The sequence below is a fragment of the Heptranchias perlo genome, chromosome 9 (assembly GCF_035084215.1).
Source record: "Heptranchias perlo isolate sHepPer1 chromosome 9, sHepPer1.hap1, whole genome shotgun sequence".
NCBI classification, from domain to species: domain Eukaryota; kingdom Metazoa; phylum Chordata; class Chondrichthyes; order Hexanchiformes; family Hexanchidae; genus Heptranchias; species Heptranchias perlo.
In genome coordinates, this window is record NC_090333.1 from 41248676 (window position 1) to 41271492 (window position 22817).

The window sequence follows — 22817 nt, forward strand, 5'->3', positions numbered from 1 at the left end:
GCTGCCCACCTCTCATTCTCACATCACTCAGAGAGCACCTTGTAGAAGTAGGAGAATAAGAGCTCAAATAAATAAGTTAGTTGGCACAATGAGTAGACGTGGTAGTAAGAAGTAACTTATTTTATGAAATTATTGGAATCAATTGGATAATGTGCTGGAATGTAAAAATTGATTGACCACATAGACTTCAGAGTTCATTTTTCTGGATGTATGTAACTTAGTGGACTGAGTTGCTGAAATGTGAGAATGCGAGATTTCTATTATTGAGACATGGTACAGATGCCTTTGGAAATGCAAGTCTTAATGAGGTAGTTGGGGGCATGGGGAGAAACAGCCATGAGGAAGGCGTTTTATTCACCTTCTTAACTTTGTTTTATTGAAAGCAATCAGCAATAAGTTGCTGCCTCCTTTCTCCAGCTGCAGGCTGATGACTTTCTTGCTCCACCTCCTCTCCCTCTTGTGCATCCTCCTCCTGATGTGGGGATAGAGCACTGTCTCCCTCTTCTTCATCAGCTTCCTCTTCAGCTTCAGAAAATAGTAATCTTTTCTGCATTGTGACATTATCCAGTACTCAGTAAGCTAAAATAATTCTGAAGACTCTTGCTGGGCCATACAATAGGGCTCCAGAATTCAATTCTTCAAGGTACTACCATCTGAGCTGATGCTGGGGGTAGTGACAATGCTTGACGAAAGGTGCTGTGATGTGTGAGAGACTATGTGGTCACTTGGTTCAGTCACCTCATTTTGGGGAGAACCTACAGGAAGAGGTAAGAAAACTGATTCACAGAGTATCCTCCAGACAATGCCTTTGAAGACAAGGAAGATCATAAGTCATTTAAGAGGTAATTTTTCAACTTCATGCTCCCAGCAGTGAATCTCATCCACCGGGAGCACATATCAGAAATTTAGCCACTGTGTCTGATTTTTCAACCTTAATGGCATGCATCTGAATTTCAAATACATGCTCCCAGAAGGTAAGGCTCCCCACCATGAATACAAAGTCAGAAAATTACCCCTTTCTTGTATCAGGAAGCTGCTAAGTGAGTGTCGCTGCTGCTGTGAGTATGAAGAAAGTGAATCAAAGAGGATACTTGCTGGGTAGTGGCACCGCATATTCAAATTTGCCAATGCCATCTGCTACTTCTCTCCTGAAAAAGATTTCTGATGCCCCCCAGGACCGTTCCTCTCCCTGTAGCTGTGTGCTGTCTTGACCTATAGGAAGGACATTGAAAAGAAGTTTATATAGGAACTCCCTGAGCAGCACAAACAGCACACAGTGACTGGAGCACTTCCATCCTGGAGTGAAGACTTTGCAAATGAGTAAGCGTGCTTTTTCTAACGGCCGTACTCAATGTAAGTGAAACTTGCAATTGCTATATTACTGTGCCCCCTGCAATTGTGTCCTTCACCTTCTGTTGTATGTAAGAGTGCTGTGAAAGGAGGAAAATGCTCTTTGCATGCTTTCTCCCTGAGAGGGAGGAGAGTAACAGATTCTCTGGGAACCACATCTGCCGTGGACAAAGAGTAAACGCTTATCAAAGAAAAGTACACTTATCTTGGCAATTCTTAAGATCCCCCCCCAAAAAATCCCCATTTGTCCCCAGGTCCAACATGCATGCTCTAGGTCTACCACCTCCCTGCATGCACGTGGGCATTCATCTTCACAGAAATGTGGCCTTATGCCCCAAGAAAGAATCACCCTCCTTTTCTGCATCTCTTGTAGGAGGACCACTTGGACATGGCTAGTGTAAGGAATAATTTTGCACACATTTCTCCCCTGAAACATTCTCTGAACTGTACTGTCTCCACAAACAATGGTGTCTCCTTTAAGGGCCACCTCCAGTCATTTAAGAGCTGCCAGCTGCTCTGATTTTGTGAGTTTAGCTATTACACTCCTACCCTGCTGCCCTGACCCCCTGTGCAGATTCACTATAAGCAGGTAACTGGAACAGGCATATCAATGGATATCTTTCTAGATCGCTTTGCACACTACTAAAGGTTAAGCTTCAGGACAAAATCTTAAATGAGACTGTACGCAACCCGACCAATCAACTACCACCTACCCGGTTGGTCAATCATTACCAACTCCTCTGGAGCGGTGACCTCATGCGCCACCCTAAGTCTGACCCTGCCACAGCATTCGCCAACTGACCACCACCAACATGGACAAGCCTGCGAGACAGACCCAGAATATGATGGGATGACAACATATAAGTTCTCCTTAATAGCATGGGCCTTACTATCGATGAGGCACAAGTGAGAGCCCTGAACCGTAACGGTTGGATGAAGCTGATAGTGGCAACGTCCTCTTATGGATAAGCCATTAGATGATGATGAGGAAGCCTGGGCAAAAGTGTCGAGGCGAGCACTTTCATCTGGAAATAGGCAATAGTTCTTGCTGGTGCTCTGACAACCTTAAGGCCGCCATTTCAATTAGTTCGAACAATAGAAATTGGGTCTGTTGGCTCCATATTATTTGAAGGAGCTCCAGCCTCAAATTGCTACTTGTAATATAGCTGTGTTCCTTTATATCCCAAATAATGAATGAAAATGACAGATGTTTCAGTAATATTTTTCAGCTCTAAGTCCTGTTTAAGTCCCTTTATACAAAACTATTTGTTTTCTTTGCAATCAATGTCAAAAGGCTTTAATCGTGAATCAGGTCTCTGTTTCCACACAACCAAATTCCTTTCACAAACTGTTGATTTTTCAAGAACTACCCTGGTTTTAATTATTTATTTTTATTTTCTCAATTGGTTGCTTCGGGCTGTTTAACAATGATTCAGCAAAGTAAAACAGTTTTTCCAAGGGAAGGATTTGCATGGTAAACTTCAGAAGCGTTTTTGGGATGATTGTTTAGAAAGAACAGAATATTAATCAAGACAGGCATAGAGTCTATGTTATTACAATTCAAGTGAGGCCTGTCATGCATCCTAAAGTTTCAAAGAAGTGAGAGTTAGTTTCTACAAAGGATGGCCAGGGGTTTCACTGCACCAGTGCTATTCTAAAATGTTAAGAAAAGATCATCTCTTTTATGATCCACAAACACTTAAAGAATCCAATCTAAACAGAACTAGCTCTATTCGTGGTTCCAGCTTTCCTATAACTGTAAAACTATAGAAGAAATGTTGGTTTCAAACTATTCATTGTAGCTGAAATGTAATAGATCCAAAAAGACCAGTGATCATATCTTAATGCCGATCTCCAAGGGTGTCATTATATCACGGGTACCAGTTTTAGATGAGTATCTGCTTAGAACAATGCAAGGCCTGCAGACCTGAATTATACTGCTGGTCTTGCACTTTTTGGTCAGGAAAATGGACCTCTATGAATGTGTGTAAGACTTACATTGAAATATTGATTCCTTTTAATGTTAACAAGGCTAAACGGACAGTCAGATAGCTGCTAAAATTAAAATAAAGTGGTAAAGGTTCCCAGGGAATCTTAATTAAGTTTTCAGGATGACCACTTGGGAACTTTTATTGTTTGCTACACACAGCAGCTGGTGTTATGCCAGCTTTCTGAAAAATGGTCTTACTCCCTTCCTTAAATTCATTTTAGGTGATTTCACATCGCAGTTAGACTTCACAATTTGCATTGATGGAGCTGAAACCTCTTCACAACTGTGTAAACAGACTGTCACCTTTCAGAATCTTTGGACTATTTTTTTACAAAGAATATTTGCAAAAAAAGTTACTTTAAATGTTACGGTTTGAAGCATAGTGTATTTGTGCAAATTTAAAATATGGGTCTGAGATGATAGGTAGTTAAGATGCTAATGAGCTAGCTTTGGTGTTTCCTCATAAACTGTAAATAATAAGCAATTCGTTAGCTTGTCTCAGTAATTGATAAACATCTTACACCCATTGTAGTGGAATGTCCTTGGTCCTTTTTCATCTGTCAACGGAACGAGAGAGATAAGATACAAACTGGGACACAGGTTGGCAAGTGTTTTCCGTATTCAGGAAGGTACTCAGATGGTCAAGTTTTTAAACAGAAAACTATGAAGGCTTTTACTGAGACTAAGTGGTGAGAAATGCTGAAGGAACATTTAGAAGTTATCTAGTTTAAGACAAGTAATATGACCCATGATTTAGGGAAGTGTGGTATTTCCTCTCTTTTTTAAGATTACGCAAAGATAAATTGTACTGTTTGAATTACATGAGTCCAATCATTACTGCCATACAGCATGTTCACCTTACTGTGAAATAAATCAGCTTATCAATTCACACCAAGCCCCATCTCACCAAGGATTTACTCAGTCACATCTTCAGAGAGATTGAAGCAGGACAGTGTGAAAGATATGAATATTCAGTTAGGGTCACAAGGGGGTACAAGTGTTAAACCCCTGAGTTGTGCTATCAGACAAATGTAGGCAGTGTGATTCAACTATCACAAAGACACTCAGACTATTTACGGAACAACTGACACCACTGAACCCAAGCAACTATCCATAGCAGACCCAAATTTGTAATACAGGTCGATTAAATGTAAGAGTACTTTTTTAGGATTATGTACTCCTGGCACTGTCTCCTAGTCTGCTGGGAATGCATATTGGGAAATTGCATGCACAAAGCCCATGTTATTCCATCCATTTACTATGATGGACAGAAAATGATGGTCTGCACACACACAATTTCTTAATATGCACTCCTGGTGGGTGAGGGTCTGTGCCAGAAGCATGCAATCAGAACATTTACCCTTTAATCATTTGATGTAGTACTGAAATATTGCAAGATGACAACAATCTGGAAGTGAATCTTTAGATTGGAAGCTGCAGCTTGACACAAACTTTACATTAAAAAATCTAATCAATGTTAATGTCTAATGTTAGCAATGGCAACTGTAACACACTTTGGGCATTCCAAGTAAGTTAGAGTCTGGTTATATGGATAGCTAGGCTCCATCACCTCATTCCCCCACAATGAAGAGCGCCCACCATTGTACCAATATGATATTTGTCCATTTTCTACACCAGACTTCTCTGACTGAGACTGTCAATTTAGTAGCAATTCGTGCTGAATTAAAGGCAATTGTGTGTTTCCCTTTATCATTCTCCTCCTTCTGTTTTTCTCCCTACTGGTCAGAATTTCCAATGTATCGAACAGAGCACAGAATCGAGAAACCATCCTACTTCTGCCCAGCATAGAACTCCATAAATATCTTTAAAATTATAATATGAAACAAGTAACATTTATATAAAAAACAAAATACATAGCATGTGCCTTATATAAAATAAATTAGTGATATTTCCAGACAAATTCCTCAATTTAAAAAGAGGAAGTAAATAGCAGCAGAATCATTTTTTGAACAACCAAAACAAGTTTGTGATGATTCTCAAAAGGATCTTGAATATGTCTCATGTTATAGAGGTTTGATATTGAATATTGTTCAGTTTGCATTATGTCAACATTCCAATGTTGACTGGACTGTCAGGGGGAGATGCTGGGCAGAGTGTGTCCTGAGAGAGGAAGAGATAATCGGTGGACAGGTTGCATCAGGTTACTCACATGAATCTCTCCATAGCCAGTCCTATAACGAAATTAGCTGAGGCCTTGGTAGATGTCACCTGACAGGCACAGGAGGACCACAGGTGGGGAAGAAAAATATATTTACCAGAGGGAAGGAAAAACGTCTTTGGGTTTAAATCTTTATACTTAATGTGAGGCAGAGGCAGAAAAATCTAATTGGTGGAGGGATGGTCAATATTAAAATTTCACTAGTAATAAGCTTAGTATAATGTTACAATGAAAATGCAGGGCAGGGGTGAAATTGTTCTTTTAACAAAAAATAGACCAATGTCAATTAACAGCCTGTGATTAGAAATTGAATTTTTCAAGCTCAGTTTTTGTAATTTTATTCTACTGCCTCTCTATCCCAGAACATTAGACAAATAAAGTGGAAATAATAAGTTAAAGCTGCCAAAGATTTTCTTTGAATATGAGTATTTTCCTCTAACTTTCCATTGATATAATGAAAACATTGCGAATAACTGTGCTAACATGTTTGTTATCAATATTACACATTGCAATTTTAACCATGAAATGTGGAAACAGGAACGATATTAGTGTCATATTATGGAACTATTAATACAGGTGGTGTGGTGGTACAAAACACTGGCATACTACTGACATGAGAGTTTATGCCCATGATTCACAACATGGGGAATTACCGGCCACAGCTGAGACACCAAAGGATGTATGGAGTAAAGGTTGACTGCTTTATCCTCGGAGATAGAGAAAAGTTGGAGGTCGTCATCCCAGGCAACTGTCACATACTGCCTAGCAATCAGTTTAAGAGCTATATAGGCAGGAACCTAGAGCAACTCACTTGCCCGTCCTATCAATCAAGAATGTTGGGATGATGGAAAGATGGGGGGAGGGTGGGGAGAAAAAAATAAAAATTCATTCATGTTCATGATGGGTGGTTTTTGTTAACCAGCGTTCTGGTATAAAAATAAAGTGGCAAATTAGGCATTTTTGTGTGGCTTATTATTTTCATAAAGGTATTTTAAATATTGATACTTAAAGAATACTTTTGAATGAAGCATAATAGGGTTGAATACTGAATTACCTTTATCAACTAAAATGCAGTTTAATGGTAATTATATATGCAAAGCATCCAAGTACATGTAAATAATAATGAATACTTTCTAATTTAACATTTTAATATCTGGGATAAAATACAAGGACTATCCTTTATCAATTATTAAAACCAGTAACTAGATTTTAACTTAAAAACTTTTTACTTAACTGTTCTTTGCAAGTTAACATTCCTATAAACAAAATTTAACCAAAGGTTAGAAGTCAATGAGTTACATGACCATACACAAAGTGTCTAATTTGGACAACAATACAGAAAAAACTGCATATTGTGTTGTCAAAGCCAGACATTAACCGCTTTGGACAAGTGTGAGATTTTTGAAAAAAAATCTGCTGGGAAATCTGATTTTCAATGCCCTGGCTGTGAACAGGTCATCCTTAAAAAGCCTGAATGTCCCAGCAAAATGCCTGAAGCACTGGGACTGAGCCTAATCCCTTATGCCATTCTGCATATTAATGGAACATTGTCATAACACATCAAGCTGTTTGATCGTCAAAAAAGCCCGCGTCACTAATTCCTCTGGTGAAACGGAAGACAAATGCTGAGTAAACACTTGGAAACCATTCACTGTGCTGTTCTCATGACGATGAGAAAGTCCAAGCCTTTCTTGCAGTCACAGAGCTGCTCAACCTAATAAACTACGGCCCACGTACTGTGAAAAGAGTGGCCTGTGAATGATAAAAACATGGATTATCCACATTTCACTCTCCTTGTATCAAACTCTGCTTGTGCTTTGAGTTCAGTCAGCCTGACACGCAAGCACCAAACTTGGTATTTGGAGAATATGACAGAGGTTAATGGAATTTTGCTGCTGACTTTTAATGGTAAGAGAACAAAAAGTCCTAAATACTTTCCTTGCTAACTATGGATTAAAATTCAAAGAACACTTGATTTGAGGTAATTACCAGGCAAATGAATAATTGTTAATAAGCAGGAGAAAATCTCTGCTTATATCTTGCCATAGTTATTCCTGTTCTCACACCACATTTTGTCATTTTTACAGATATCACATATTTCCAGAGAGTGGAAGACATCTCAAGTTATAGAAGGTAGGTGAGAGTTAGCTGGAATTAGTGATATGTGTTACAGTAGTCACTTGCAGCTTGCCTCTTTGTTTTCAGGAGTTGGAAAGGAATTTCCCTGAGTTTTTTCCTAAATTGGCCTAGGGTTTTTTGCCTTTCCCAGGAGATTGCTTGAGTGGGTTGATGGCCCATATGGGCTGCATCATGTCTAGGTGTGACAAGCTTGATGGATAAACACACCTGGAAGATGGAAATTGGAGGAACCCCCAGAAAGATGGCATAAACTAAAAACAGCTGTTACTTTCATTTCTTCTGTGTTTCCACCAACCTTCCACCAAAGTTACAGTGGGAGATTGGGAGGACCCTGTGAAAATTCAGGGCCATGATATTTTCCTGCCCTTTTTCACTTATGTTCATAACTAATTCCTCCTAAATTCTCTTTACATAGATCAATTGAATCAGAATACTTCAGAATTCTGGTAATGCAAATTTTAAGAGTTGGAAACTCAAAAAAAATTAAATATTCATATTCATGTTTGGACAATTTGATTGCACTTGAATTATGCAGATATTGTTTCTGACATGCTTGAAGGATGATGTGAAATAGAAAGCTACCATTGGTAATTGGGAAGAGATCAGGTAGGAAAGTAATCTTGGTAACCCACCATCTCATTCTTTCCTCATGCCACCTGCTTGAGTGTATTATGTCCAGGGTAGTATTGAAATGAGCAAGGATCTTGGCTGGGACAGTACATCCTTGTTCGTGATGGTCCATGTAGACATATGCACTAATCATATATACATTAACATTCCACACAACTGGTGTAGCCATCCATCGCCAGATCTGACTGGTCCACATCAAGCACTATTGATCCCTGCTCTCCTTCTGCCGGAACTGCTCACCAATCCAGCATCATTCTAGAATGCAAAGATAACCCCCAGCTTCTTTTCTCCAGCCATCTCCTTAAGCCCCTCTCTCCTGCCTCTTCATTCTCATCTCCAATAATAAGTATGAGGAGCTCATGGATTTCTTTGACATTAAGATTGATACCATCCATTCAGCTGCCTCTGCCACATCCCCCTTCCCCTCACCCACCAAACCAAACCTCAACCAAGGTTTATCCCTGCTCTGAATTTGCAACTTTCTTCAGTTTTTCTCTTTTCTCTGCTCATGCCCTCTCCGACTTCATGTTATCCATGAAACCCACTTCTTGTTCTCTCAACCCTATTCCCATGAAACTGGTTACCACCGAACCTCACTTTCTGGCCCCCACGCTAGCTGATATTATCAGTAGCTGGTATTAATGGTAGCTGGTGTTGTCAACAGTGCTATCAAGTGGCACTTACTCACCAATAACCTGCTCACCGATGCTCAGTTTGGGATCCGCCAGGACCACTCAGCTCCAGACCTCATTACAGCCTTAGGCCAAATATGGACAAAAGAGCTGAATTCCAGAGGTGAGGTGAGAGTGACTGCCCTTGACATCAAGGCAGCATTTGACCGAGTGGGGCACCAAGGAGCCCTAGTAAAATTGAAATCAATGGGAATCAGGGGGAAAACTCTCCAGTGGCTGGAGTCATACCGAGCACAAAGGAAGATGGTAGTGGTTGTTGGAGGCCAATCATCTCAGCCCCAGGGCATTGCTGCAGGAGTTCCTCAGGGCAGTGTCCTAGGCCCAACCATCTTCAGCTGCTTCATCAATGACCTTCCCTCCATCATAAGGTCAGAAATGGGGATGTTCGCTGATGATTGAATAGTGTTCAGTTCCATTCGCAACCCCTCAGATAATGAAGCAGTCTGAGCCCACATGCAGCAAGACCTGGACAACATCCGGGCTTGGGCTGAAAAGTGGCAAGTAACATTTGCGCCAGACAAGTGCCAGGCAATGACCATCTCCAACAAGAGAGAGTCTAACCACCTCCCCTTGACATTCAACGGCATTACTATCGCCAAATCCCCCACCATCAACATCCCGGGGGTCACCATTGACCAGAAATTTAACTGGACCAGCCATATAAATACTGTGGCTACAAGAGCAGGTCAGAGGCTGGGTATTCTGTGGCAAGTGACTCACCGCCTGACTCCCCAAAGCCTTTCCACCATCCACAAGTCACAAGTCAGGAGTGTGATGGAATACTCCCCACTTGCCTGGATGAGTGCAGCTCCAACAACACTCAAGAAGCTCGACACCATCCAGGACAAAGCAGCCCGCTTGATTGGCACCCCATCCACCACCTTAAACATTCACTCCCTTCACCATCAGCGCACAGTGGCTGCAGTGTGTACCATCCACAGGATGCACTGCAGCAACTCGCCAAGGCTTCTTCGATAGCACCTCCCAAACCCACAACCTCTACCACCTAGAAGGACAAGAGCAGCAGGAACATGGGAACAACACCACCTGCACGTTCCCCTCCAAGTCACACACCATCCCGACTTGGAAATATATCGCCGTTCCTTCATCGTCGCTGGGACAAAGTCCTGGAACTCCCTTCCTAACAGCACTGTGGGAGAACCTTCACCACACGGACTGCAGCGGTTCAAGAAGGCGGCTCACCACCACCTTCTCAAGGGCAATTTGGGATGGGCAATAAATGCTGGCCTCGCCAGCGATGCCCACATCCCATGAACGAATAATAAAAAAAAATGGTTCCCTCCTCTCAGGCACTGCCGCCCACCTGTTCTAATCTGCCGTCATCACCCCCTTCTCAAAAAACCCACCCTTGACCCCTCTGTCCTTGCAAACTATCACTGCATCTCCAACTTTCCTTTCCTCTCCAAATTCCTTGAAATAGTTGTCGCCTCCCAAATCCATGCCCATCTTTCCCGTAACTCCATGTTTGAATCTCTCCAATCAGGTTTCTGCCCCGTCACAGCACTGAAACAGCCCTAATCAAAGTCACAATGACATCCTCTGTGATTGACTGTGACTGTGGTGCACTATCCTTCCTCGTCACAATCTCCATAGCCTTCCCTCAGACTCAACTATTCCAATGCTCTCTTGGCTGGTCTTCCATCCTCCCCCCTCTGTAAATTTCAGCTCATCCTAAACTCTGCTGCCTGTACCCTAACCCACACGAAGTCTCGCTCGCCCATCACCCCTCTGCTAACTGACCTACATTGTCCCCTAATGCCACAAATTTAAAATTCTCTTCCTCGTGTTCAAATCACGTAATAGTCTCACCCCTCCCTATCTCTATAATGTCCTCCAGCCCTGCAACCGTCTGAGAACTCTGTGTTCCTCTGACTCCGGCCTCTTGTGCATCACCCACCCATTGGCAAACATACCTTCAGCTATCTACGAATTCCTTCCCTAAACCTCTGCCTTTCCAACTCTCTCTCTTCCCTTAAGACCCTTCTTAAAATCCACCCTTTAACCAAGCTTTTAATCACCCGTCCTAATATCTCCTTGGCTTGGTGTCAATTTTTGTCTGATTGTGCTTCTTTGAAGCACCTTCGGTGTTTTTCTACATTAGAGGTGCTGTACAAATGCAAGTTGTTGTTGACAATACTTACAACATTTTGTCAACTACCTTATTCTACACTTTATTGTGTAATTATATATGCAATTTTAACACCAACATGCATTACCTTACATTTCTGAATATTAAAATACTATTTGCTATTCTTTGCCCTTTTTTTGGACTTTGCAGATCTATTTGAGTGATCTCCCTCGCTTCAAAATAATTTACTTTCCCACTCAATTTTGTGTCAGTGGGACAAAGACATTCTACTTATCATACCTTTATCAGGGTCATTAATAAACATTGCAGTCAGCACAGGTCTCAGCACTGATCTTTAGAGCCCTCTACTGCCAATGCAGCCCAGCTGGAGCAAATATCATGAATATAATTTGTTCTGTCAATCTAACCCATTCAATCTTCTAAAGATCTTGCAAAGTTTTTCCTTGTTCCCCAAAGATAAATCAAACAAAACTACAGAATATTGAATCTTATAATTACTCATCCTTCACCAGTCCTCTTTCATGGCAATACACTTTCATGTTCCCGTTCAGGAACCATCATGTTCCACATAGCATCTGATCTTTTCTCGGTACTTATCCTTATATTATTAATCCTGATCCTAACCAGATATTCGTCTAACTCTTTTTAAAGGAGTTCATTGTCACACCATTTACTGCCTACAAAGTTGTCTTTCCCTTCCCTTTCACCTATTAAACATTTTAAAGCATGCTACATATAATTAATTTCATCATTATCTGATCCCTTATCATGTCTGCTTATTCTGAGTAATTATATGAGGCAGCCTATTGGGTTCCTACCTGTCGAATCTTCCAGCTATTTTCTCTGTTCATGAACGTGACATCAGTGGGCAGCTCTCACTGTGACTGAGAATTTACACCCTTCCTAGAAGCCAATCGTACAGTTCCAATGCCTGCTGAGACTATCAACTCCCATTACTTTATATACTTCTTGATTATATTTGCAAGTTGTGCTTCATTATCTCAGCCCATATCAAATTGATGTAATAAGTGATATAGTCCATCCCTTTCAAATATTTTACAACTTCCTCCAAACCTGTTCCAGTTCCCAAGATTTTTATTCTAATCACCTTGTTGTAATTCAAGCTACTTTAGCCCTGATTTTTACTCAGAGCGTGAATCAGGCAGGGGATGGGGCAGAGAGAACGACAAACCCTTCCTTACCATGCCAGCATCAGGCCTGGGCTACTTTAACTCCCAGGCCTGATTTGAATAAGATTGACAGCTGCCCACCCGATTACATCAGGAAACGGGCAGTCCATCCATTTTTGCTGCACAATTTCTGGCGAGCTGCTCAAGGCTTATTTAAAGCGGGAATGCATCTCTTAATGCGAGGTTCCATTCCCTGATGTCAGATTTCTTTGGCAAAGCGTGGACAGAATTCTGTAGGCAGTGATGAGTCAGAGAGCTGCTCCTAGGTTTTCTGATGCCTTCCTGGAGGACCTGGTAGAGGAGATCAAGACAAGGAGGGAGGCATTGTTCCCCAGCACTCTCAAGAACATACCCAGGGTTACTATCGAGCAGGCCTGGACAGAGGTTGCTGAGAAGGTCAATACCAGCAGCATCACTCTGAGGACCTGGCTTCAATGTAGAAACAGGTTCAGTGACCTCACACATCTCGCTCAACAATACCTGCCAACAATCCTCTCACCTTCTCCCCCACCACTCTCAACAATTCCCTTCCCTCCATCACATCCTGAAACATGCAATCACAAGAGCACACTACAATACCCGTCTTTCTCATTCCAAACACACATACTTCTTCTCTTGATTTTTTCACACCACACACTAACATCATTTACTTCTCACAAACTAGCACTTGTGGAATTCTGTCCACACTGTTCCAATGAAATGTGAAAGCAGGGAAATGCAACCTTGCTTTAAGAGGTGCATTTCCACTTTAAGTAGGCCTCGGGCAGCCCACTGGAAATTGCACAGAGAAAACGGGTGGGCAGCTTGTCAACCATATTAAAATGAGGCCCGGGAGTTAAAATCACCCAGGATTCATGCTGGTGACTTTATGGAGTCTTGCCGCTCGCAATTCCAGTGCTCTCTGCAGCACAACACTCCCCCCCACCCCACCCCGCTCCCCGCTGGAGCGGCCATGCTGACAATTCAAACAGCTGCCACCCAGGCCTTGGGCTGCACTATCACCACATCACTGGGCATGGTTTCTGATGAGCTTGCCCAAATGAGGTGTGAGACAGGGATGGGCTTCCGTAATGTCATTGAAGCCATCAGATCTGTGTACCCACAGGTCGGAGAGCACGGTGTTACGGAGGGTCCAATTAGGGCTGGATGTTACCATGGAGGTGAGGTGCTCTCTCAGGATAACAACACTTCCACGCTACTGCTCTGCCCACCCGCTATCACTGTCCAAGAGCCAGAAGGCAGGCTGAGCCAAGTTGTCCCTGCATCTGCGGAGAGTTCGCAGCCTATAGGGAGACTATCTGGGTTCCATGCTGAAGAAGATCGAAGGCCATTTCATTCCCAGCATCATGTTTCAAAGACACTACTTAGTCTCCTGTCAATGGGAGCACACTTGGAAGGCACTCTAGGATAGGTAGTCATCCACCGTGGAAAACATGGGTGAGAATTTAGCTCAATGGTGATAAAGAGTAGACGGTCACATAAACTTTTTTTTTGTAATAAATCACGGTTGGAACTCAATCACTGTTCTATTTATGCCTTTTTACTATAGGTGAACAGGGAAAACAAGTATGGTTTGGGAATTGGAGGATTCTCTTTGTATTGATTGTGGGATGGAGCTATTGTATGAGAAGACGGATGGAGGCTTCCTGCCCTTTGATAGTGAAGCAGTTGATGTTGGCTCTGAAGAGGGACAGAACGGACAAATATCATCAGCAGCTGCTAAGAGGGCTTGTTGCTGCTCCTCTTCTGCCTCCAGTGTTAGAGGGAGGGAACCACTGTACCAAACATAGTGTCCATCAGGGAGTGAAATTGAGTTACTGCAAAATGCAACCGTTTCTGAAGCTGAAAATCCATTTTTATTCAAAAGGCCACAAGTAAAGTGGAGAGAATTTCCATGGGGTTCTTCCAATCTCCCACCACAACTTCGGCAGAAGGTTGACAGAAACCCTGGAGAAAAGCCATAAACGGCCATTTTATCCATTTACATAATTTCTCCAGAGTTTCTGGCAATCTACCCTTGAAGTTTGCCCCTGAACTGTACCCGGCAATAGAACAGCAAATCTGAGTGCACAGATCTCCAACACTCATTTGCAAGCAATTTTCAGTAGTGCACCCTCTTCAAGTGCAGTCAAGTGCAACCACCTGAAAAGCCGTACTGCAAATTCAGCTTCAGTATTATTCAGGGAACAAAACCGGGGTAAAGGATTAGCACCCATTTTTTCCTGTGTATAGCACTTTTTTTCAGGCACTATTTGGGCTCTAAACCCAGGATAACCGGCCCTAATATGTACAACCTCTGCTTTGCAGTTCCAGCAAACCATCAACCTCCATTCTGCCGGCTCCCCACATTCCAATGCCACTTATGGACGTTTCTCTTGAAGTGACATCAGCCAAATCATGCGTCTGCCCAAAAATGGGCGGATGTATCATAATTAGACACAAATGACAGGGAGACAAGGTTTTTCTTGCTGAGAAAAAAGAATGCCAGTGCATTCTTTGTATCCAATGTTATGGGCCTCATGGGGTGACTCATCACTCTAGGCAAAATGGAAGTACTAAAAATCAAAATTTATACAAAATATTTTTTATTCATCTGTTAACACCACCGATGATGCTACGCAGGTGCCACAGGAACACCCCTCCCCCAGCTAAGACAGATCACCCACTGTTACCTGCTCAAATTATGATTATTATCCTGACCCTGGGAAATTGGCTGATGTCAGTGATGCGGGGATAGGGCAGGCGGAAGTCTTGGCCCATTGAAAATCCACCGCCATTGCAGCAAAGTGAAAAGATTGCTTCTTAGCCTCATGCTGCTATACAATTACACCCACTGCAATACAACTACAACCTAATATGAAGTCAATTTGGTTAAAAAAAGTTTGATTACTTAGGTACTTGTTAAACTTAACTTTTAAGCACACATGCCCAGCACATAACCGTCCCCAGGCAGAGAGTAACACAGGAACTGGCAATGTGACCTGCATCTGCTGACCATAAATCGTACTGTACAGGTCCTACTTTGAGATCAGTACCTGTGGTATAGTAATACCCTCAGATTCCTATAGGCTACACTGTCATTTACCAAGGATATCAATTATTGAAAAGCTGAAATTAAAAGCAAATACCTATAACACATATTACTGGAAGGAAATATTTAAAAATTAGTCATTGTAATTGAACGTGTTGTATGAAATATTAGAATGGGCCCATGAAACAAATTTCTAAAACAAGTGTTCATAGTTGAATTGATCTAGCACTTCCCCTATACTGTTAGTTGCCAAGCAACCAGTAGATAACCTGTTGCTGGTCTATTTACTCTCCTACATGTTTAAGTCCTTGTGTCTCGGACAGAGCAAGAATCTGTTTGCACTGCAAATACAAAGAGATCCATTCTTTTCATTCTCTCATCTCACTGTTATAGGTGAATGTAGGATCAAGGCAGCCTAGTCTTCAGCCACCCCAGAACAAATGCGCTGAAGCTCTTTTAAGTTCTTTGCATTTTACCATAAGCCAAGTCTAGCCATGGTATGCAGGCTTTTTGATAAATCCTATGTTTTGAACAAGGGAGAGATATGCCAGTGAAGACACGTCCATTCAGCAATTAATGAAAAGAACGGGAAAAGCAGGAAATTTCAACAAAGAATAATCATGTGCTATCGACCACTTAGAATTGCAATCCCTGGATTAGTACTGCACAGGCAACAATAACTATAAGTGACAGACATCGGTACTGTTACTAATACCTGACATACAGGTTTGTACCCAATATCTCCTGCAAGTGCAGAGAGGTTACATTATGGAGAACTTATCTATACCCTCTGGAGTTTAGAAGAACGAGAGGTGATCTCATTGAAACATATAAAATTCTAAGAGGGCTTGACAGGGTAGATGCTGAGAGGATGTTTCCCCTGGCTGGAGAGTCTAGATCTAGGGGACACAGTCTCAGGATAAGGGGTCGGACATTTAGGACTAAGATGAGGAGGAATTTCTTCACTCGGAGGGTTGTGAATATTTGGAATTCTCCACCCCTCAGTGCTGTGGATGCTCAGTCGTTGATTATATTCAAGACTGAGATTGAAAGATTTTTGGACTCTAAGGGAATCAAGGGATATGGGGATTGGGCAAGAAAGTGGAATTGAGATCTTATTGAATGGCAGAGCAGGCTCATAGGGCCGTCTGGCCTACTCCTGCTCCTATTTCTTATGTTCTTATGTTACCTCTTGAATGATCCAATGTTAAAAATGAAGAAACTAGGAGAAAGAGGGGAATTCAGGAATAACTTTTTCACCCATAAGGTAGCAGAATTCTGGAAGAAGTTACCAAGAACCCAATATAGTACCCTTATAACCAGCAGAAAGAGCAGATTTCCATCCCATCAGTCTGTGGTGATTTTAAACCCAGGGTGAGAAGATAGTGTGCCGACCTATTGCATCACCCATTCCTCTCTATTTCTTACTTTATAAGGGAACATGGGGAAGGCCATTGAAGTACACAGTTATAATTAACTTCAGGAGACAATTAGATGCATTTCTGGAGAGTGAAGGTATTAACAGTTATGATGAGAAGATGAGTAGGAGGGTTTGATCTAGCTTTTCCCTCTTCCAAAAAAATCTGACCTTATTAACCTAATAAGCACCAGGCAACATCCTGTCATCTCAAGGCTGTTAACTCACAGACCACAGTAACAAGTGCTTTGGTCCATTTCTAATTATTTGTAATGCATAGGACTCTTGGAATTCTGTAATTCTGCAGCCACAGAAATCATTGTGGAATTTCTCTCACCAAAGAATTTTTTTCCTTGCTGTGGACTTTCTTTCCTGCCCTGCGTTCTCAGCACTCTGGATGAAGGCTTTCTGATAAATCCTATGTTTTTAACAAGGGAGAGATATGCCAGTGAAGACACGTCCATTCAGCAATTAATGAAAAGAACAGGCTCCAGCTCAGTGCCTATACAGTCAGCAAGTACCGAGTACAATCAGCATTTCAGCAACACACTAGAAAAAATGGAAAAATCCCCAAGGCTAGCAAATTAAATTCCATACAACCCCTCAGCTAGAAATCATGGAGACCATATCCTTGTTTCTTCCTCACTAGAATAGAAACCAGTTTTCTGTGGGTGCCAAGTGTTGGGCACTCAATGTGAAATTTTACTTTCTGCACCAATAGCTTGTGCCAAGGGCATCCAGCTAGAGCCTGCTCCATCATTACCTCTTTAGTGGCTAAATGCTCTTTCTGCACTCCAGCAGTTTGCTGCAGATTCAACATTCTCTTGCCACATAATCAGGTTGACCAGAAACTATCCTGGATGTGTTTTGCTGGTTGAAGTATTAATAAGCAGTGCTCACCATACTCCTCCATCATCATTTATGTACATTTTGGCCTTGTTCCTGGTCAGTCCAAGAGCAATAGATAGATTAGGGATTTTAATAAGGGAATTTTTGTTGCTCTTCTCCCACACAGCTGGAATTCTGCATCCAAAGGAAAAAATTCAGCCATTTGGAGAAATAACAAACGTTTTTGATGAAAAATTAAAATCAGTGGTCAGGTAATAATGGGTTAGCTTTACCTTCACTGAACCTAAATATCAGGAGCAGATACATAACACCGCCAACATTCCCCCTTTTACTCCATTTGTTTTTTCAGCGATAAACAACAACCTGAATTTGTATCAAACCTTTAATGTAACAAAATGTCCCAAGGAGCTTCACAGATGGGCGTAAGAAAATGGACACTGAACCAGGAAGAGGGAGATTAGGAGGGATGACCAAAAGCTTGGTTGAAAGTGTTTTTAAAGGTAGATAGAAAGGTAAAGAAAATTAGGGATTAATGCCAGTGAGAAAATCATTTTACTCCCCAGTAACCATTCCACTAGGTAAAACTCAATCCAATAATGGCCAGTATACTTAGGGGTAAACTTGTATCTGTATTGCTCCCAACACACAGTTTCAAATGCTTGGAGCAAAAATTTAGAAATTGGGCGTACACTGAATTCTAGATATGCACTCCCACTGCATCGATAGAGCTAAAAACAAAAAACTATCCCATTTTTCCATTGCAAATATCTGGCCCATGATATTTTTTTTCTCACCTGCATATTCTTTCATCACTAACCTTAGATAAAATCTCCTCTCTCTATTGGTTGTAAGGGTCCTAAATTAAATTAATTTAGGGAGCCTCATTTTAGTTCCTAGTGGGTTGTGCTCCTAATTTGGCAATAACTAGCAATCTCATTCAGAGAGGCCTCAGAATGGCTGGTGTGGGAAAAGGATAAAATATGCCACTGGTGCTATAGAAGAGCTTTTCGGAAGTTAAGATTGTTGGGGTAGTGGAGAGAATACTTTGCTCTCCAGCTAACTGTGATACACCTGACCTCAGAGTGCTTGATGTTAAAACTGGGTCCTAAAAAATAAAGTGTTTAATTTCTCAGCACCAACATCCTGCACTTTGATAAGTACATTATCTAACAACAAAATATTATATATTAACTAGCTGCCAAATTTAGTCGATAGTCCAAACAGTGATCTTCGTGTTGTCAGATTCCAGTATGAGTTATGAAAAATCGATGTAACTCAATGTAAATAGCTCTTTGAATTTGCTAAATTGTGCTCTATACCATATAAATCGATGTTGAGTGTCATTTTGTAATGTGGCATTAGTGGCTTCTGTGTGGCTATGTTTTACAAATTGCTTTCACCAGTCATTGGCTTTGCTAGCTTAATTTAAGCATACCTTGACACAACTTTCCCAATCCATGAAGTTAATTGAGATCAAACTGCAAGACGTCATCTTGGATTAATTGATGCAAACCAGGTCTGTCCAGACAGAGCAAACGTAATTATAAGCTTGTCTTAAGCTCTCCACAGCATTCCAGTGCAAACTGATGGGCTCCCCTTGTCCTAAGCTAGGTACTTTGGCTTAATCTCCATAACCAATGACAAAAAATTCATCTGTTCATTAGAGGGAATAAGACATCTCTTTCTTTTCATTGTCAATGTCTCTTAAGCAATATATTTAGGCTTTAATTTTGTGAAGTTATTCTATCCCTTAAAATATGAGTGAATTAGTCCTTTTTAAAAGTTCAGATAAAAGTTGTGTTCAACAATGTGAATGATGTCAGTGCCGGAGAATGGAGCACTTTTCCACTTCAGACATGCACTGGAATTCCCATTATGTGCTCTCTACATCAAACCATTCCTGCATGTTAACCTTTGTATGTGAATTTCATCAGCGTTTCTATCCTCAAGACTCATTGCACAGTCTAAGTTACTCTAACTTATTGTTTAACGTGACATAAAAACTTTGGAAATCCTTACTTTCTTCAGTCTTCCCTTCCTCCTACAATCTTTAGGTTTTTCAAAGCCAAGGTTATTATTGTTTTGATTTACTTTATTTTCTCTCCTGCATTGTGTGGCAGTGTTCTGTTCTATGGGGTAGGCCCTTCACCTACCTTTCTCAATTAAAAAAACAAATGAAGCACTATGATAAATAAGCCTTTATCCACATTGCTTCTGCATGGCGATAATTGTTTTTGCAGTTTGAGTTCCTTAATGATCTTCATTTACAGAGCTTCTATTTATTACTATACAAATTCTCTAGAGATAGGGACCTATCTGGTATGTACCTAATGTTAACTTATCCTTTAAGAAACACATAATAGAAAGATCATAAAAATAGCAACTGCTTCATCGTACAACTCACATCTGGAAAAACCTCTGGCTTGCCGCAGCATTGTTTTAAAAAAAACTAAATCCCCTAGCTGCAATGCACTGAGTATAGCTGGATAACTGGTATTTTTTTAAAAGCTTAGCGATACTAACTGTGTTTGAAATTTCTTTTGTCTCTAGTATAGGCACAAGGTTGCAGAGGTGGTGTTTAAGAATAAACACTACACACCATTTCAAAATTACCCATAACACTAGAATAAAGTTCAGACTATAACACGAGTCTCTGACCAGGTCTGTATAGCCGCCAGCACTGAGGTGGGTCTGGTTAAAAATAATCTCAGGTAATCCCTATTCTGTGGTGGATGACTCCTAGGAGGTCTGCCAGCAAAGGGAAACAGGTTTGGAAGCTTTAACTTATTTGGCATGTCATTCACCTTAAGTGCTCTGTTGACTCGATTCCACATATTATATTCTAACTGTGATTATCATTTGTCAGCTGTCATATATTGTAAAGAGATTTTTTTTAATGTAGAGCGAGTATCAGACATGTCATTTAGTGAGAAGACACTGCATTTAATCCCTGCTTATTTCCACAGGGAATCCTTTCAATTTATGCATAAAACCAAAAAAAATTGTTGTAAATGAAATGACTATTTCACAGGGTGTTGTCACAATCTCTCAACATTGGTAGAATTAGCTTTGCAATCAAATTCAAGCAGTTTTAGATTTTTATACAGAAATATGTAGATGAATTTGAATTCTATGGCAGAATTATAATACAATGGATTGGTCCATTAAGTTGCAGTAACTCCCCCATGCGTTAAGTTCATCTTAACCAGCCAGCCTGATAACCCAGAACAGACGAGAGGAGTTGATTCCCCAGGGAGAAAGAGAAAGAAAATAATCAAACAGCGATTCAACCTCTGGTGTTCTCACATACTTTCTAGCTACTGGGTAAAGAATGCTATAGGTAGAGATAGAAGAACAAGACACCTGGCCATGTACAGTGCACGGACAAAGGGAAAGCATATGGAACAAAATAACTTACAATAATGGGAGTGGGAAGAAAGCAACGTACAATTGTTCAGATCAATAAGATTTATGCACTTGTAAAATAATATATGAAGCCAAATATCTTTACTTCTGAGAGTCTGCTATAATAACGCAGGACTAATTGACATGCTAACTTGTCATAATTTAATGAATTAAAGCCAATAGCTTGTATATCGAATAACAGTTATCATTAAAAGGAGGGAATAACCAAATGATGTCAACCTCAAACTTTTATGTATGCTGGAATGATATTCTTAGCCTTTAAACAAAACAGATTTATTGGATCACTTAGTTTACGCTGAGAGAATAGTATTGGGTTAAATTTTAGAAGCTGCATGAATCAAAATCAGATCAGTGTCACAGTACCTGCTAAACTACAGTCTGTTTCGAAGTGACACAGGATCAAGGATAAATGGAGAAATTATGCAAACATTGATAATCCAAAGATGACTCTGCTTGGAGGGTCTTCAAATGAAATGCACTGATGGCTGACAGTTCATTTTTGTCTACTTGACATTTCTTTTGAATACTATAATATGAGCTGCACCATCACGGTTTGTTTTCCATTAATCCAGCATGGAAAAACCTCCAAATTAAAGAAAAATTTTGAAGAAATTTTACATTTAGTCTATTTCTTTAAGACCTTTCAAATAGAGGTAAAGTTGGCATGTCAAGAACAAATTGTCTCATAAGGATTCCAAAGTATTTATTTGCCCTCAAGCTATAAATTATCTCTACACAAGCTGTAGTGGCATAGTGTACTGGGCTCAGTATACTGCTCAGTTTCAATTGGTTCCAAGAATAAAATTTGCTTTATGAAGATTTTCTTTATTTCTATTCCACTGTATTCAAAATTATATTATCTTAACATGTCTGCAAGATTAAAACTTGCATGTCAGAGTATCTAGCAAGCCATTGAGTCTGCTGCATTTTTAAAATAATCAAAAGGTGACAGTGAGGAAAGAAGAATTAATAGTAACTTTTAAAATTTTCTTTTTCTTCTTTTTTCCTAAAATCATGTGTGTAAACAGAAACTGCCCATAAGTTATTTTATCACAGGGTACACAACGCAACAAGAAATGTTTCCAGACTTAAATTTTTCTTATCAATCCTAGCTAAATTGTCATGTAGCAGCAATATAAACTATTAATCATATTGTACACGGCACATTGACTTTAAATCAATACAGAAGCTGTTCTTGTACTTGCCCAACAAACAAAACCTAGCATTTAAATCAGACTATCGCAAAACTGGAAAATTACTTATATATTTTTATTAAAACTGAAAAGCGTGTATCTATTTTCAGCAAATGCAACAAGTATATCCCCTTTTGTCCACATAGCAAGTCACTGTATTTTAAAAGTAGTTAATTGAGTGAAGCGATGTGAGGTGTTTTGACAGGAAAACTGCCACATAAATGCAAGTACTTTTTTCACAAGTATTAATTTGTGTTCACCTGATGTTACAGGAAATTGTAAGAAACATGTAACATACTCTTTCTTTTTACTTCTTTATTAAATTTAATGCAATTTAAAATCATATATTTCCCGTAAATAAATCAGAAAATATGGTGCTAACATAAGAGCCAGTATCCAATTTCATCACTTATATTGCTCAATAACAGAAAGCTAAATGTTGAAGCAGCATGGAGTAGAGATCGTGTGTGATGACTAATTTTTAAAAACTCACAATGTCAGCTAACACTTTACCAACCTCTTGACGATTGCACGAGAAAGAGGCCCATAGCAGAAGGGAAAGGCTGTCACCTGCATGGGACACAACCTAAATCTAAGGCCCCTGCAATGTCATTGCATTGG